Source organism: Adiantum capillus-veneris, chromosome 14, assembly GCF_014529385.1.
Source record: "Adiantum capillus-veneris isolate H3 chromosome 14, ASM1452938v2, whole genome shotgun sequence".
In the NCBI taxonomy this organism is placed as follows: Eukaryota; Viridiplantae; Streptophyta; class Polypodiopsida; order Polypodiales; family Pteridaceae; genus Adiantum; species Adiantum capillus-veneris.
The window spans coordinates 135,706,343-135,723,683 of record NC_140944.1 but is presented as its reverse complement, the minus strand read 5'-3'; the positions used below and the strand labels follow the sequence as shown (position 1 = coordinate 135,723,683).

The 17,341-nt window shown below is 41.5% G+C and overlaps 1 pseudogene; it reads right to left on the bottom strand.

Moving 5' to 3' along the window:
• Positions 1-333: 333 nt before the first annotated feature.
• On the bottom strand, positions 334-3,226 carry LOC147443192 (uncharacterized; annotated as a pseudogene).
• Between the last annotated feature and the right edge of the window lie 14,115 nt (positions 3,227-17,341).

Genomic DNA, 17,341 nt, shown 5'->3' with positions numbered 1-17,341 from the left:
ATGCTAGACAAATTGCACACCAAAATCTTCTTGCCAAATGCATCCTTATTCAACTTCGGCATGTTTGCATACGTAGAGAGTCCTACACCAAGAACTTCTTGAGCATAATGTAGTTGTCCTCTTTTTGGCATGGGATTTTATAATGCCTTGCAGATGGTACAAGTGCAACTAAGGAGCAACACCGACGTCTCAAGGTAAATGAGCTCTACGTTGGTTTATTCTTTCTGATTTCCATGTTGTGAATTTGCGAGACTGGGTTTTTTTTTGCCAGAAGAAAGTTGTGTGTGTGTGTGTGAGAGAGAGAGGCCAACGATGATTTAGATGCTCAAGCTAGTGAAATAAAATTTGAATTTTTAGGCGAGTTCATCATCATAGCTACATACTGGGATTCTTCAACAAAAAAAGATTGTGTCATCGTGCGTCTTTGAACTGAACCATCTCGAGAAGTCAAACAGCTTCAAAAAAATAGATGTGGCTTGTAGCTCTTTGCAGAACTTTGGGCGAGTACTCCAAAGCTTTCAGCAGGATATGTCAAACAAGGGAGGGGCAAGGAAGCTCTGGATTGTTTATGGCTAATGAATTTCCATTTGCTCTAAATATTGTTTCCATTTTTTTATGAAGACGAGTTGTATCAATTTGTGCTGCTTGAAGATTGTATCATGTGTATCAATCTAGATCATCTTGGTTTCTCTTTGCAACAGAATGAAGAATTGATTTGCCGACTAAGTCCACCCAATTCTAGCCTATATTGATTATCTTCAATAACTAAACCAAAGATTTTCATGCTATGTACTAGATTCAGCAGCACCCAAAATTGTTTCCATCCCCTTCAGCAGGGCATAGACACCAAAAAGTGTCCAGAATATGTATATACCACCATAGATGGCATCTACCAAAGATGCACTAAAGCGAGCATTCAATAAGTAGCATGCCTTGAGGCTTCAACCAGTAAATTGATCGTCTGATACTTCTTTGGATCCATTCCATTAGCCAAATCAATGTTATCAAGTTGTGCACGTATCAGCAGTCTCAACTACATTTGTGACATCCTCAAAACTCTTGCAGATGGAAGTGGAAGGGGTGGAAATGACTTTGCTGCTGGATCCTGGGAATGTTTGTGCTCCCGTCTCTGGGTCATCTCGACCAGGACATTGTGCACATCTTGCCCCACCTTGCGAGGTCCCAATGCATCATAGAATGACCTCACGTGTAGTGTGTGTGCCACAGTCCCATAGCATACTCCACCTTTGAGCAAACAAATATTCTCAGGCTTGGATTTTGGATGTCTGTTGGTGGATACACATATGGTGGATACACATATCGGTTGGGTATGAAAAAAAAGCCATGGCAAAGCTTTGGAGTTCTTGAGAAATGTTCAGCCTTGGGTTCACCTATGGCTAGACCATCACCGATAAATACTTCCATTCTAGACACCACATCTGTGCACAATCATTCACAGATCCAACCAATCTTAGAAAAATTGACAATTGGTTGTTGTATCATAAGCTTATTGTAATCCACCCAGGGGCGAGCTATCTCTGTGTTGTCCAGTTCATATTCTTTCTCACGGAATGCAACAATGTACAATGACTTGATGAAAGGTGAGTTGAACAAACCCTTTTTCCTTGTCAAGAGCATACCATCCACTTGTCCAAAGTTGTATCGGTTGGGTATGAAAAAAATCCATGGCCAAGCTTCAATCTTACACAGACCTTTGGAGTTCTTGAGAAGTGTTCATCCTTGGGTTCACCTATGGCTAGACCATCGCCTATAAATACTTCCATTTTGGACACCACAGATCCAACCAATCTCAACAAAATTAACAATTGGTTGCCGTAGCATAAGCTTATTGTAAGCCACCCAGGGGCGAGCTATCTCTGTGTTGTCCAGTTCATATTCTTTTGTCATGGAATCCAACAATGTTTAGTGACTTGATGAAAGGTGAGTTGAACAAACCCTTTTTCCTTGTCGAGAGCATACCGAGGGTCAGCACATGCCATCTCCCTGAGGTCATGACATGGATTGGTAATTCTCAGCTTTTCAAGAGAGTTTCTGATGCCTTTGACAATATGATGGTTTGCAAAGGCAAAAAGCACAGTATCTCAATCTTCCTGATCTTCTAGCAGATTTGCAACATCCACCAGACCCATAATTTCATGCTCCTCTAGCTTTGAAATCTCCATGACATCCGCCTTGTGAGCATGCACGCCCTTTTCAAGGGCAATGTCTCTACAACATCCATCCAAGATGTGCAGATACCAGGGGTAGTTGCCTGCATAGTAGTGGACATCAGCCTGACGGTCTGGAAATTTTTGTAAGACAGCACCAAAAGCTGATATGCTCATGACGGTCTCGATTGATACAGCATCAAACCCTTCATCACACACCAGCCTCGAGACGTCATCATGCGAATTCAGTCTCTCCCTTTCAATTTTTTTAGCCTTTGGGGAAAGACCCCATAAACTTCTACACCCATGTAGGAAACCTACAAGACTCAATGATGCTTCCAGGTGCTCTTTTGAATCAAAGTTGATCTCACCATACCAGATATTCACATTTAAATCTTGGGCATCATCTAAGATAAAAGATAATCTCTCCCCATGTCCGTTTTTTCTAGCCACAAAAAAAGCCTTCAACTCCATCAGTGAATTAATTGATTGGATCTCCATCACCACATCTTCCTCTTGGAAAATTTAAGGAAAGGAATTCTATATGTTTGGAAAAATGATTTTTCTTGAACTCTGCCCCTCATGCACCCTCATGCACCCTCATGGAGACTGATGTTTAGGGTTTATGTTTGCATGTGTCTTGTCCTGTAGTGTTGGCCATTCCTGACAATTTTTTTAATTAATTTTTACTTGGTGAGCCAAAAGCTCTTTTGCCTCTATCTGGTCCACCAAGAGGTAGAGCTCAGAGCTTCCACTATAAATGAAATTTAACTTATTTACTTGGTGAGCCAAAAGCTCTTTTGCCTCTATCTAGTCACAGAAGACACCACGTGGTAGAGCTTCAGAACTCCAAATATAAATTAAAGGAACGAAACCTTAAGAGGTTATTCCACCTGGTCAGAATAAGTAGGAAAATGATGCAACAAGAGAACTAGCTGGTAACAATTTTTTGGATTTTGTCATAGATTCCCCCACATTGCTACATGCTCTTCTAGCCAAAAAGTTTGAGCTCCCAAGGTTCTTTCCAATGCTATATCCAACATACCATGAACCTTCATATCAGCAATGCTATATCAAGATTGTTGACAAGCTCAGAGAGTGGTATGAGGAATCCACCACTTAATGGACTGCTTGAAAGCAAGTACTGATCGATGCCTTAAAGAAAGATATTGTCTCTGATTTCATTCAGGTACTCATTCAGGTAATGATTTTTTGGAGTTTGTCCTAGATTGCCCCACATTGCTACATGCTCTTCTAGCCAAAGAGTCTGAGCTCCCAAGGTACTTTCCAATGCTTTATCCAACATACCATCAACCTTCATATCAGCAATGCTATATCAAGATTGTTGACAAGCTCAGAGAGTGGTATGAGGAATCCACCACTGAATGGACTGCTTGAAATCAAGTACTGATCGATGCCTTAAAGAAAGATATTGTCTTTGATCTCATTTAGGCAATTTAGAATTTCTAGATCAAGATGGACCAGTGAAAGGTGCAACTATGATGATTGATCAAGATCACAAACCAACTCCTACATCTAATAGGAGAAGCCTCTACGCTTCCTGAGAAGGAACTGGCCAACAAAGCATCCTCTAAACCCCAATTCAGAGAGATGTCCGAAATCATATTTGAGGCCAGAATCAACTTCCATCAACCACTACCTCAGGGGTGAATTTACTACCTCATATTGTCGAGATATTGTCATAAGTTGGCCAGAGGAGCCCGCCTGACCAGAGGCAAAAGAGCATTAAATGACCCTAATACAAAGACGTCGAATGCACTAACGCCATATAAAGCTAAAATGAAGATAGTCAGAGAAGACCAACTGGAGCAAAGGGCACGGTACTGCCTCATTCAAAAGGAGAATACAGGTCCTGGTCTAAGCGCTTTAGAATCATACAAGGTATTGTATAAACCTCCAAAGAAGAAGGCACCAGACAAGAAGAAGAGTGTTTGATGGACTGACACTGGTTGACTGCTCACTGGCAAATTGTGGTACACACCAAAATCTAAGAAAGGGGAGAAGGAATGTAAACGGTGGGAACGGCTGCTAGACTGAGGCGCCTAAGCTAGTAATCACCAAAATCAGTTGCCAGGGTAACTGGCACAAGGAACAATCAATCAGAGAGCCAGTAGAGAGCTATAAATAGGACCCATTACTTCATTGGCAGGGATGGAGTATAGAATCCTTGATCCCCCAATCCTAAGCTTAGCTAAGAGCTATTCATACTTTGTAACTCTCATTGAGCTAAAGCTTACTTGTCTCACTGACTACAGTTGTCTACAATTATTTGATCTGAAAAATACAAATACAATTTCAGTTCTCAGTTTTAGTGTCAATCTCTTTTCAGTTCCCGTCTTATCTTCCAGCTATTGTCTGGTCTGATCTGAAGTCTTATGTCTTGTCTGAACTAACTCTAACCACCAACCTGGAATAGCTATTTGTGTCCAGCTCATTCCAAGCCTTGATATTGGCGTGCTAACAAAAGCGAGAAAAACAAGAACATTATTACGGGCTATCATTTACAAAATCATAATCACTACCATTGCCATCGTCAACAACACTCTCGGTCACACCTACTAAAGTTGGCAATATTTTCACTTTTTTATTGGTGAGTGGCATCACCCATTGCATGTACTATAGACTCGGTACCACCTCATATTTATTTATTTTTGTTTTGCATCAAGTGGCTATTACTTAAGGATATTATCACTTTTCACAAGTGCTTCTTTCTACCGTGCTTGAAGACTTTCAAGCCCTATTCTTGTTGCAAGAGAAGATCTCACATGAAGGAGCAATCACACATATTCTTGCCCTCAATGTGTAGAGGTGATGATCATGCACAAAACCACAAGGACTTATATTGACTATTTATCACTTATGGATTTGACATCATTCGTGTGCTCAATGTAAGAGGGTTAGACACTGGCCCAATTTTGATTGGAGGTAAGACCTTCCTCAAGAGCAACCTTGCTAATGACATTGTTTGCACATTATTATGTATGCCAAATAACTTCTTGGAGAGGAAATCCAATGGTGGGGATATCTTCAACAAAGGATGGACGAGGTGCAATGGTGGCAGCCCAACAACAACAGTAGCAAACAAAGCGGATGACTAGGAGCAAGGGGAGGTGCTACTACGAGCAGACACTAGCAGCTGCAAAAAGGATACGAATAGTCTTCTACTTGATGGGAGGATGCTTCAGTCTGTGTGACACCATATCACGAGACCACTTATTGTAGTGTGTGTGGAAATAGTCTGTGTGACTACCAGTATATGTGATTTTCATTGCTTGTGTGGTAGCGGATCTCTATGCACTTGATCAATAGTTGAATCCCAAGGGGAGGGTTTTTATGCATATGGCATTCGGCCTATGCACCAACATAAGGTGTGCACTACCCCCCATCCAATCAATTCATGTGCCATCTGTAGACCCATGTGATAGCATGTGTAGATTTTCCACCCAGGATATGTGCTGCAGATGATGATGTGTTACCTTGCAACCTAAGCCATGAGACCGTCCTATTTTGAGCTTATATAAGAGGCTTTGTATTTCCACTTTTATATGTATTAATAAGCACAATTTAGTAGTGTATTTGAGTTTGCATTCAATGGTGTTCTCTCTACTCTATTACACACACACACACACACGTACATAAAATCAATTCTAAGGTAACAAGGTATATCATAGTAGACAAATTGTTTAAGTAGATATCTCATGAACCATTCTTAGAAAAAAATTCAAAGTCCACATAAATGGCATACATTTGGTCAATTTTAATTCAATGGACAAGTAGATTTATAAAGGACATTAAGATTGTGCATTGTTCATCATCAATGCATGAGATTTGTCATATACCTGGTAATGAAAGCTTTTGGGCACAAATTGACAACCCATGTATGATGCTATCTATGACAATTGTGACATTAATTTTTCTCTTTATCTTATAAACAAGGTCAAGAAACTCACAATATTCTGCCAATGAGGTGCTTCAAAGACACGCTAGAGATTTCTTGAAGTATGAAAGAATGATTGGCATGCCCTTACTTTATTATCATTCGGGATCATTCACGTCCTCTGTTTTCAATCTTGACATATATATTCAATAAATGCACCCCTATGTAGTGTGATCAATCAAGCAAATCTGGCACAAGATTATTTTGCAAAATTTTGTATTATACCAGGGACATAGTGAGTAGCAAACAAAAAAAATTTAAGAACCATTGAATTTTCATCAACAAGTAGATTAGTCCCAACATTTCATATCTCCTCACCAATTGCCTTCCCATGAGTTCTTGTCATAAAATCTAATATATAACCAACCCAAATGATTTTCTCATATTAAATTGATCATTTAATGTGGGAGAATAAAGAGGAACAAGGGTTAAGATATAGACATGTGCTTATAGATCTACCTCAACATGGGGCCAATGGTAAAGAGGCCCAAATGAGAGATGGTCTATCAAAGATCAAGGCTAACCAATGGAGCAAGACCTTAGGGTTATCTTCATTGAAGACCTCCAATAATAAGCGTAAAAGTCCTTTGACCGTAGGTAAGCTAGGACTCAACTTGAGATGGGAACCCGGCCCAAGCTTAAGGTGCTTGAGGTGCTTGTCGTGCTTGATGACTAAGGTGCTTGAGGTGCCTGATGACTGAGGTTCTTGATGATTGAGATACTTGTCATGCTTGAGAAGCTAGGGTTGTACTTGAGGTGGGAACCTAGCCCAAGCTTGAAGTGCTTAAGGGTCAAGCTTGTGGTGGAAACTGGGCAAAAGCTTGAGGGGCTTGAGGTGTCAAAAAGTCAAGATTCGATCCCTACAAGGAGGGGGTGATCTCACAAGAGGGGGGATGAGAGAGAACAGCCACACACTCACACAAGGCATGCTTGGTACAAAGAAAGCAAAAGGGACACTTGTCAAGTTCCTCCTCATGTTACCCACAGGGTGTGCTTGAAGCCTATTGGTTGGCCACCCAAGGGGTCCAATGATAATTTAGGAGATTTAATTGATTTTGTATTTATCAATTCCTCTCTCTCAAAGGGGAAAGGGGGACGCTTGTGCCAAGGCTACCCTTGTTGCTTGGTATGACTCCTGCTTATGATTGGCTAGGCTTGGAGGGGTCCAATGAGCTTCAAGCATGAGCTACAAGGGGGAGTTGACCAAAGCAAGCTAGGGAGTTTCTTAGGGGTAATACTCTCCCACACACACTCTCATGGTGCATTGTGCAAAGTGCAAGAGCTCCCTCTCCTTCTCCAAGCAAGTAGAGGTTGAGAGCCTACCCCAACACTCTTGGCTATGGAGTGCAAATCCAACCAAGATCCATGCTTCAATGCTTAATATTTCCATCTCCATTACTATGCTATTATGTATGCTAGCAAGAAGAGTGATTATAAGTGAGGAACTAAGTCTTTCTCCTATGAAATGTTTCTTCTTCCTCTTCCCTACCCTCATTCCCTACTAGCTCTCTCCACCTTCGAAGGTATTTGAGGTCTTAGGACTGAGGCTTGGGATAGTTAATGGTTTCCAAAAAATTTATGTTATGCTTGTGATGCATGAAGCTTTCCATCTTCATTGCATCACCTAGGTCATAAGGAACACAAAGATTGTATTGTAACAAGTCTCTCTTTATGGGAGAAATCATATTACAAATGCCTATTGGAGGGGGGACCACCTCCACATAAATCTGGTCCTCAATTGTTGTCATGTTATCCAAACTCTCTCTCTTGAAAAAGTATTGTTCATGCCAAGTTAACTAATTGCTATGTCTATGTTGTTATCTTCAATTATGTTCACCCGCTATGCTCACAATCTAATTTCTCAAAAGTACTTTCATTAATTTCCGCTACTCTCAAGTGAATAGGCCAATTTATTTACATTGGTATCATAGCATTTGGTTTCTCTTTTCTTGCTTAAGAAGAGAGGTCCTTAAGTAGACTATAAATGGTTGATTTTGTTAATTATATTAGGGTAAGTGGAACTGGGATCTATTATCGGTTTTGTTGAGCCCACTATGTGGGATATGGTGCACACCTCTCGGGAGCTTTGGACTTAATAATGTAGTCTTTTTAGACTTGCCTACAGCTTTACCATTATTGAGCCATAAGAAGTCCGAAAGGAGCTAACCCTCGGTAACTCTGCTATTATGTTAGACCTACTCCACTGCTCTCTATAATTAACCATTTCGAGCCGTGGGTGTGGATACTTAAGAGCCAATTTTTAAAGGCTAAGAGGAGTGGCAACTAAGGTTTTGAATTTCCAAAGTATACACTAAGTACATACATAAATTTTGTTAACATGGCTGACAATAATCAAGAGAGTAGAATGAACATTCATAGCTTTGATTTTGCACATAAAGGTGCTAATGATGATGCCCCCATGTTCGTGAATTATCTTGTTACTAGGTTGCAGCAAGCTATGGAAAACCTTGCTTTGCAATTCGAAGTTACAACAACTTCGTGCTTATGGAATTTCCCTTCCTCTCCAAGAGGAAAGAGAGCTTAGGAGGCCTCTTGAAGAGACCCCCAAAAGAAGACTCTCTCCCTCGCGAGGAGGAATCCAAAGAGCAAGAAAGCAATGAAACTTTAAGTTCCTCTGAATATGTGGCTCCACGAAGATGGCCGTCTAGACGATCGCCCACTCCTCCCAAGAAAAAAAGATCAACACACAGTCCTTCTCCTCGTCACTCCAAAAGGGAAGAGAGGAAACAAAGGAAGAAAAGGGCAAGAAAAGAGGTCACCCTCTTCACCTTCCTCCTCTTCCGACGAAACCTATGGCTATTCTTCTAGAGCATACAAGAGGGGAGGACATCGCAGATCATACCCAGCATGGCAAAGGTCACAAAAGCTAAAGAAGGTCAAGGAGGGAGGAAAGAGTTTCTCTTTTCTCACCTATGATGGCACCTTTGGTACTACCGACAAAGTGTTGGCCTTCATCCAGTAATTTGATGTGGCCTTTGGAGACAAGGGCTTCAGAGAGTCCTCTAAGCTACACCATATAGCTATGCACTTCCAAAAATCGACATGCTCAATGAGTTTCCAACATGAATCAATTCCTTGCAAGCGATGCAAAGGACAAAGTGCTTACCGAATGGTGCAGCTTGAAGCTTCTCTCTCATGAGTCTATCACAAGTATGTAGACAAGTTTTGGGATTTACATCTCAAGGCTATTGTCTTTCAAAAGATAGACATTTCCGAGCAAAAGCAGCAATTTTGTGCGGGATTACCTGAAGAGATGACTGAATACATCAACTCCCAACGGCCTGGTTGTATTACCAAAGTAATCCATCACACCATGGTTGCTTCACGCATCAATTTTCATCAAGGGGCTAAACGGAATTTCAAGCCCATGGAAAACAAAGAACAAAATGATGCAAAGGGAAAAACCAATGCTCAAAATTCTTCCCAAGGCACTTCCAACAACAACAACAACAATCGGTCCAAGGAGAAGGGAGTTTACAAAGGCAAAAATGAATGCTCTCCTGAAGAGCTTGAAATTTTTTTGCAAGGACCATAAGTGTTTTGTAACATTTAATGGCCTAAAAACTTGTGTGTAGCGGAAATTAGCATGAACATAGTGGGCATTTCATTATAATAGATTGCTAATGAGAATTACAAGAGTGCTTGGATGGAGAGAGCAACAAAAAGCATAAGACCTAGTTAGATAGCATGAACAATAATTTCAAAAGAGAGCAAAATTAAGATATTGACAACAGTTGAGGACCGGATTTGCATGGAGCCGGTCACCCCTCCAAAAGGCTTTGTATTAAGGTTTCTCCCATCAAGAGAGACATTGTACAATACAATTCTTTGTGTTCCTTCAAGACTAGCTAGTGCAATGAAGATGAAAGCTTCATGCACTAAGCAAAACACTTAGCAAACACAACATCAATTATCCCCGGTCTCAGACCCAAGACCTCACACACCTTCGAAGATGGTGAGAGCTAGCAGGGTATGAGAGTAGATTGAGAGGAAGAAGGAGTATCTTACGAGAAAGATGTACATCTCCTCACATAATCACTCATATTAGCATAGCTTATCTTAGTAATTAGCATGGTAGAGGAGATGAGCATGCATTGAAGCTTGGATCTTGGTTGGATTTGCATCCACATGCCAAGAGTGTGTCGATGTATGCTTCTATCTCACAAGCTTGGAGTAGGTGATGAGCTCTCCACTAAAGCTTGGGAAGAGATAGTCTTTTTCTTGCTTCTCACCTAGACTGTGTGAGAATGTGTGTGTGTGATAATGCCTTGCAAAAATCAGCCCCCTCTCTCTCTTGGGCGAGCCCTCTTGCTAATTGCTCTTGCTATCCTCCCATTGGACCTCCCCAGGGCTAGCCAATGACTATTAAGCAGCATAAGTGATAGCCTTCTGACATGTGTCCCCCTTTCCCCTTTTGTGAGAGCTTTAGGTAATTTAATAATTCAACTAAACTCTCATTGGACCCCTTTGCCTCCTGGCCAATAGGAATCAGGCAAGCCATTGGGCTGTTGAATGCTCATTGGACCCCTTGGGAGACTGTCCAATAGTCTTCTAGAGGACTTAATTCTCATTGGTTCTTTTATTAAGTGTTTTTAAATTAATTAAACTAAATTTACTCTAGCCTAATTCTCATTGGTCCACCTCCAAGGCCATCCAATAGGAATTGGGTACACCTTGTGGGCATCTGGCCTAGGGAGCTGACATGTGTCCCTCATTCCCTTTGTGTAAAGGAGCTTGTGTGTGTGTGTGGCTTTCTCTCTCATCCCCTACATGCAAGGCTCGCCCCCTCCCAAGTAGGGATTGCAAAGACTTTTTTGTACACACACAAAGCATCCAATTCCCTTAAGGTTGACCTTTGGACACAACCTTTGAATTTTGGAACCTTAGCATTTTGGAAGTCTTAATGGGCTGAACCTTAGGGTCTTTTTAGCCCATTGTTGCACATGGCTCTTTTGCAGATGGACCCCCCTTTGGATCCCTATTTTCCCTCCTTTGGTTCCCTACTGTGGCCAGTCTGCTAGCTTAACCAATATTCTAGATTTTTCTCCTGTGGCACTTTCCCATATTAAATGATCAGTTTAACATGAGAAAATCATTTAGGAGAATTAGATATTGATTATTATGACATTACCTCTCTCTTGAAATCATAGTCGTCCTCGACTATGGTGTAGAGAAGATAAAGCATATTCATGAGTCCTTTTCTTAGCGGGTATAGGATCCCTATGTTACCCTACGACATCATTCCACAATGGATGACTAGTCCATTTGGCGCTTGAGAGCCTGAGGCTGCCGCAAGCATGTCTGCACATTAGTCCTATCAGTCTTCCATAGTAGAGTGACAAGCTCTACTTGGTGTTTGGGAGACGTCGTCTCCACAAACTTGATCTAAGCATGCATACTACTTTATTTTTGTGCACAATAAAGAAAAAGAGAGTCTTATCAGACAAAAACTTTGTTCATTTTTAACATTTTGTACATTTGCTTACTCTTGGGAAGCATTGTAAGCATTGACAAGGTTTAGGGTATCCTTTAATTGTATGCCTTGCATCCATCTAGCATCTTCAAAAGGATAATTTTTAAACTTAATAAGATATCGTCGGCGGATAGTCTTACCGCCTCTTAGTACCTTGTCTTCATGTCGGAGAATGGACTCGGGCTGCAGCACCTCTTCTTGGTCCTCGATCTCCGGTGGGTCTTCAGTAGTTGGTTCTTGAGGTGGCTCTCCTTTGTAAGGCTTTAATAGGCTCACATAGGTTTAGGGTATCCTTTAATTGTATGCCTTGCATCCATCTAGCATCTTCAAAAGGATAATTTTTAAACTTAATAAGATATCGTCGGCGGATAGTCTTACCGCCTCTTAGTACCTTGTCTTCATGTCGGAGAATGGACTCGGGCTGCAGCACCTCTTCTTGGTCCTCGATCTCCGGTGGGTCTTCAGTAGTTGGTTCTTGAGGTGGCTCTCCTTTGTAAGGCTTTAATAGGCTCACATGGAAAGCATTGTGTATGAGCCAATGATTGAGCAACTTGAGTTGATAGGCCATCTCATTGATTGGCCTAAGAATCTGGAAGGGACCATAGTACCTTTTTGCTAGTTTAGCATAGTACTTTTGGTGTCCCGTAGGATTCTTGCCCGTCGTGTGACTTAATCGAGCCTTGGGAAATTTTAATAAGACCCACTCATTTTCTTTAAAGGCTTGGGCTCTTCTGTGCTTGTCAGCATAGCAGCCTTTTGCCATTGCAGTGAGATAGAGATAGCATCCTTAATCTTTTGAAAAGATTCTTGTAGGTCTCGGCTATACTCATCTGCAGCAAAGATCTTCCCATGAACCTTAAGTAGCAAGGGACTTTTTGATCTTCCCTCAATTACCTCAAAAGGTGCTTTTCCCATGGAAGTATGTACAGTGTCATTGTAAGCATACTCCACTAAGTGTAAGTATTTCTCCCATTGGGATCTTTGATCTACTTCCGTTACATAGGCTTTTAGTAGATCGAGAATTGTTAGGTTAGCTATTTCACTTTGGCAATCCGTTTGTGGATGATAGGCCGAAGAGAAGTTTAGCCTTGTCCCTAAATTCTCAAAGAGGCCCTTCCAGAAATTACTCGTCATTCTAGGATCTCTATCCGACACTATGGACATTGGCAAGCCATGGTACTTGAAAATTTGTGAAATGAAGAGGGTTGCCATTTGATGGGCTTTGATAGTCTTTTTGACAGGTATAAAATGAGCTTGTTTACTAAACCTGTCTACTAGCGTCCATATTCCCGTATTCCCATGGATAGACTTAGGCAATCCAAAGATGAAATCCATGGATATGCTCTCCCATGGTGAATTAGGGATTGGCAAGGGTTGAAGCAATCCAAGTTGCTTCCCTCTATCAAATTTTGTCTTTTGGCATACCACACATTTAGAAACATACTCTTGTATGTTCACTTTCATGGTAGGCCAATAGAAATATGTTTCAATTCCCTTTAAGGTAGACTGAATCCCTCTATGCCCCGCATAAGGTGGAGCATGTGATTCATACATTACTTTCTCACGTAGTGAGTTAGTAACACATAGTCTATTGCCGTAGAGAAGATAACCATCTTGTAAAGTAAATGGTTCTTCTTTCTTCCCTAATGCAAGGGCTAAAATCACATCTCTAAAATTGGGATCAATAGCGTACTCATCTATCATTGAAGATAGATCATTGTGAGTTGCTATGGAAACCGCATTCACTCTCGGTCGTCTTGAGAGTGCATCAGCTACTTGATTATGCTTGCCAGCAATGTGAGCAATATGAAAATGAAATTGCGAAAGGAAATTTTCCCACCTCATTTGTTTGTCAGAGAGCTTGGTCTGCGTCATGAAGTACTTAAGACTTTGGTGATCCGTTTGCAGAATGAAAGGAGTCCCCAATAAATAGTGCTTCCATGAGTCTAAGGCATGTAGAACTGCAAGGAGTCCTTTTCATATATGCCTAGAGCTTGCTCAACACGGTCGAGCCTTCGACTTTCATAGCCTATGGCGTGCCCTTCTTGAAGCAAAACAACTCCAAGGCAATCACCACAAGCATCACATTGGATCTCAAATGGTTTTGAGAGGTCCGGTAGTGTAAGCACAGGTTGAGAGATAAGATTTTCGAAAGCATTGTTCTCCTTAGCAGACCATGTATACCTAGCGCTTTTTTTTGTTAGGTCATGTAATGGTCCCGCAATTTGTGATAACTTTTCTATGAAGCGTCTATAGTATGCACACATACCTATAAAGCTTCTTAGTTCATGAAGATTCTTTGGTTTAGGCCATCCTTTTATTACCTCCAACTTTGATGGATCCATTTGGATGCCATCTTGAGAGATAATATGACCTAAATACTGAATCTCTTGTAAGAAAAATTCACTTTTCTTTCGATTAACATAAAGTTTATTCTCTCTTAAAACTTGAAATATTACCTGGAGGTGTTGCTTGTGTTCGTCTAATGAATTAGAGTAGATGATAATATCATCAAAGAACACTTCAGTGAAGGTTCGATGAGGCCTGAACAGCTTCTCCATCAAGCGGTTGAATGTGGCAGGTGCATTGGTCAAGCCAAAAGGCATGACAATGTATTCGTAAATACCAAATGTGGTGCGAAATGCGGTCTTTACAATGTCTTGATCAACTATCCTTATTTGATGATAGCCACTTTTTGGGTCAATCCTACTGAAGTAGGTCGATCCTTGTAGTTTATCAAATAGGTCTTCTACCCGTGGAACGGGAAACCTATTCTTGATAGTGATCCTATTTAGTGCTCTATAGTCGACACACATACGATATGTGCCGTCTTTCTTTTGCACTAATAGCACAGGTGAGCAAAATGGAGATGAGCTAGGCCTAACCATGCCTTCTCAACTAACTCATGCACTTGCCGCATAATCTCCTCTTGTTGAGCTTGAGAAACTCTATAAGGAGGTTTGTTAGGCGGTGAACTTCCTGGAAGAAGTTCAATTGCATGGTCATCATTACCTCATTTAGGAGGTAGCTCACAAGGGATGTCGTCAATAAAAACATCTTGAAACCCCTTGAGAAAATTGGATAACTCTAATTCCTTTTGGTTTCTTTTATTTTCTTTTGCTAAAGCATTAGGTTCATTTTGAGAATCTTTAACAAAAATCATGTACACGGAAATAGAGCTCTTTATTGACTTGTTGAAAGCTAGTGTATGTACAATGGGGATAGTGTTACCCATTTCCTTAGCATCTATATGAATGTCTTTTTCCCTGAACTTAAAGGAGATTCTCCTTTCAGGAAATTAAACATTGGCAGCCAGGCGGTCAAACCATGGTGCCCCTAGGATTACATCCTCATGCTTGAGAGGAGAGATAAAGAAGTCCTCTTTTTCCACATAGCCTTGGACATGAAGCCTCAATTTCCCGATTAAGGGAGTGACTGAAGCTTCTTGCCCCTTGAAGGCACTGTCTGCGGGTAGGACATCTCCCATCTCGTAAGCTTGTATGCCTAGCTTGGTGGCCAACTCTATAGATATAAAATTGTGAGTAGACCCAAGGTCAAAGAGAATAAAAGCATCATGTTCTCTTACCTTTCCCCAAGCATGGCATAGAGGAGATCCTTTGTGGTGAGTTTGGTGAGTCTTCTCCTCTTGGATTTCAACCGAGGAAGCTCTAGGAGGATCTTGGCGGTTGTTCGTTTGGGGACAAGCGCGGTACGCATGCCCTTGTTCGCCGCACTTGAAACACCGGTTATCCTTGTGATAACGCTCAAGCTCTTCAGGAGAGAGTTTGTTTTTACCTTTGTAAACTCCCTTCTCTTTAGCTTTGTTGGAGTTTCCCTTAGGAGACTTTTGGACATTGTCCTTCCCCTTAGGCTCGTTGGAACCCTTGTTTTCCGTGGGCTTATTATTTCTTTTAGCCCCCGTTTGGAAATTGATTCGAGAGGCCACCATAGTATGGTGTATTACCGCCGATATGGTACGTGGCCTTTGGGAGTTGACATACTCTGCCATTTAAGCCCGCACAAAATTATTGCTTTTGCTCTCCAAAACCCAACTTTTTGAAGACAATGGATTTGAGTTGTAAGTCCCAAAAATTGTCTACATATTTGTGGATGGATTCATAGGGAGAGAGCTTTAAGCTTCGCCATTCGGTGAGTACTTTGTCTTTGGCATCGGTGGCCAAAAACTGCTTCATAATGGAAGCTCTTAAAGCTTTCCATGTTCGTAGAACTTCACCATTGGCTCGTAGGCTAGACCACCATTGCCTGGCCAACTTTTGAAACTGTATAGCTACATGGCGTAGCTTAGAGGACTCCGTGAAGCTCTCATCTCCAAACGCCGCATCAAATTGCTGGATAAAGGCCAAGACTTTGTTCGTAGCACCAAAGGTGCCATCATAGGTAAGGAAAGAGATGCTCTTCCCTCCCTCTTTGAACTTCTTCAGCTTGGACGACCTCTTCCATGCGGCATAGGATTTCCGATGGCCTCTTCTTTTTTATGGTTCAAAAGTTGCACCATCACTTTCTTCAGAAGGTGAAGAATTTGAAGAAGGTGGAGAAGAGGGTGACCTCTTTCTCGCCTTTTTCTTGTCTTGATCTTCGTCGTCTTCACCATCACTTTCATAAGAGGAAGAGGATGAAGAAGATGGAGAAGAGGGTGTCCTCTTTCTCGCCTTTTTCTTCTCTTGCTTTTTATCATCCCTCTTTGAATTATGGTGTGGAGAAGGGTGCGATGGTCTTCTCCGCTTTGGTGGTGATGGAGAGCGTTTAGCCCGCCGTCTTCGTGGAGCCATCTCCACCGAGGTGGCGGGAGACTAACTTCTTTCTCGTTCCTTCGGTGGAGGCTCTTGAGTTCTCCTTTGGGAAGGAGATGCATCATCAAGAAGTAAATTCTTGAGCCCTTCGTATGGATTCTCTTCTTTATCCCGAATCGGAGAGAGACCTCTTTTGGAAGTCTAACAAGGAGGCTTCCTAGGTGTTCTCTCGTCATGGAGGTCAGCTTGGAGAATCCCGTGAGCACGGAGCTGCCATGGCACTTCACTTTGGAGAGATGGATTGCCCATGGCTTGTTGAAGCCTAGAAACAAGATAGTTAACAAGCATCATTAGTACCTTGCTCATTAGCAAAATCAAAGTTATCAACATTGATTTCACTCTCTTTACTATTGTCAGCCATTCTAACAACTTTTAGGTGTAAACTTTTTAGGTGTACTTTGGCACTTCAAGCCCTAGTTGCTACTCCTCTTTACCCCTTTAGAAAAAGCACTCAAGCTACTGTACCCGTGGCTCGAATACCATTAATTGCAAGGAATAGAAGAGAGGGTCTTTCAACACCAAAACAGCACCGGCTCCTGTCAAGCTTCTAATAGCTCAATAGTGGTTAAGCCGTAGGCAAGCCCCGTAGGACTCCACTATTAAGACCATAGCTCTCGACAGTGATGCCCCATTAACTGCACAAAGGCAGGCGCACTGCAAGGCTGAAAAATCCCTATTCTACTTACTCACAGGCAATTAATAATACCAACCATTTATAGCTAGCTTGAGGACCTCCCTTCTTGAGCAAGAAAAGAGAAATCTTGTGCTCTGATACCATTTAATGGCCTAAAAACTTGTGTGTAGCGGAAATTAGCATGAACATAGTGGGCATTATTAGAATAGATTCCTAATGAGAATTACAAGAGTGCTTGGGTGGAGAGAGCAACAAAAAGCATAACACCTAGTTAGA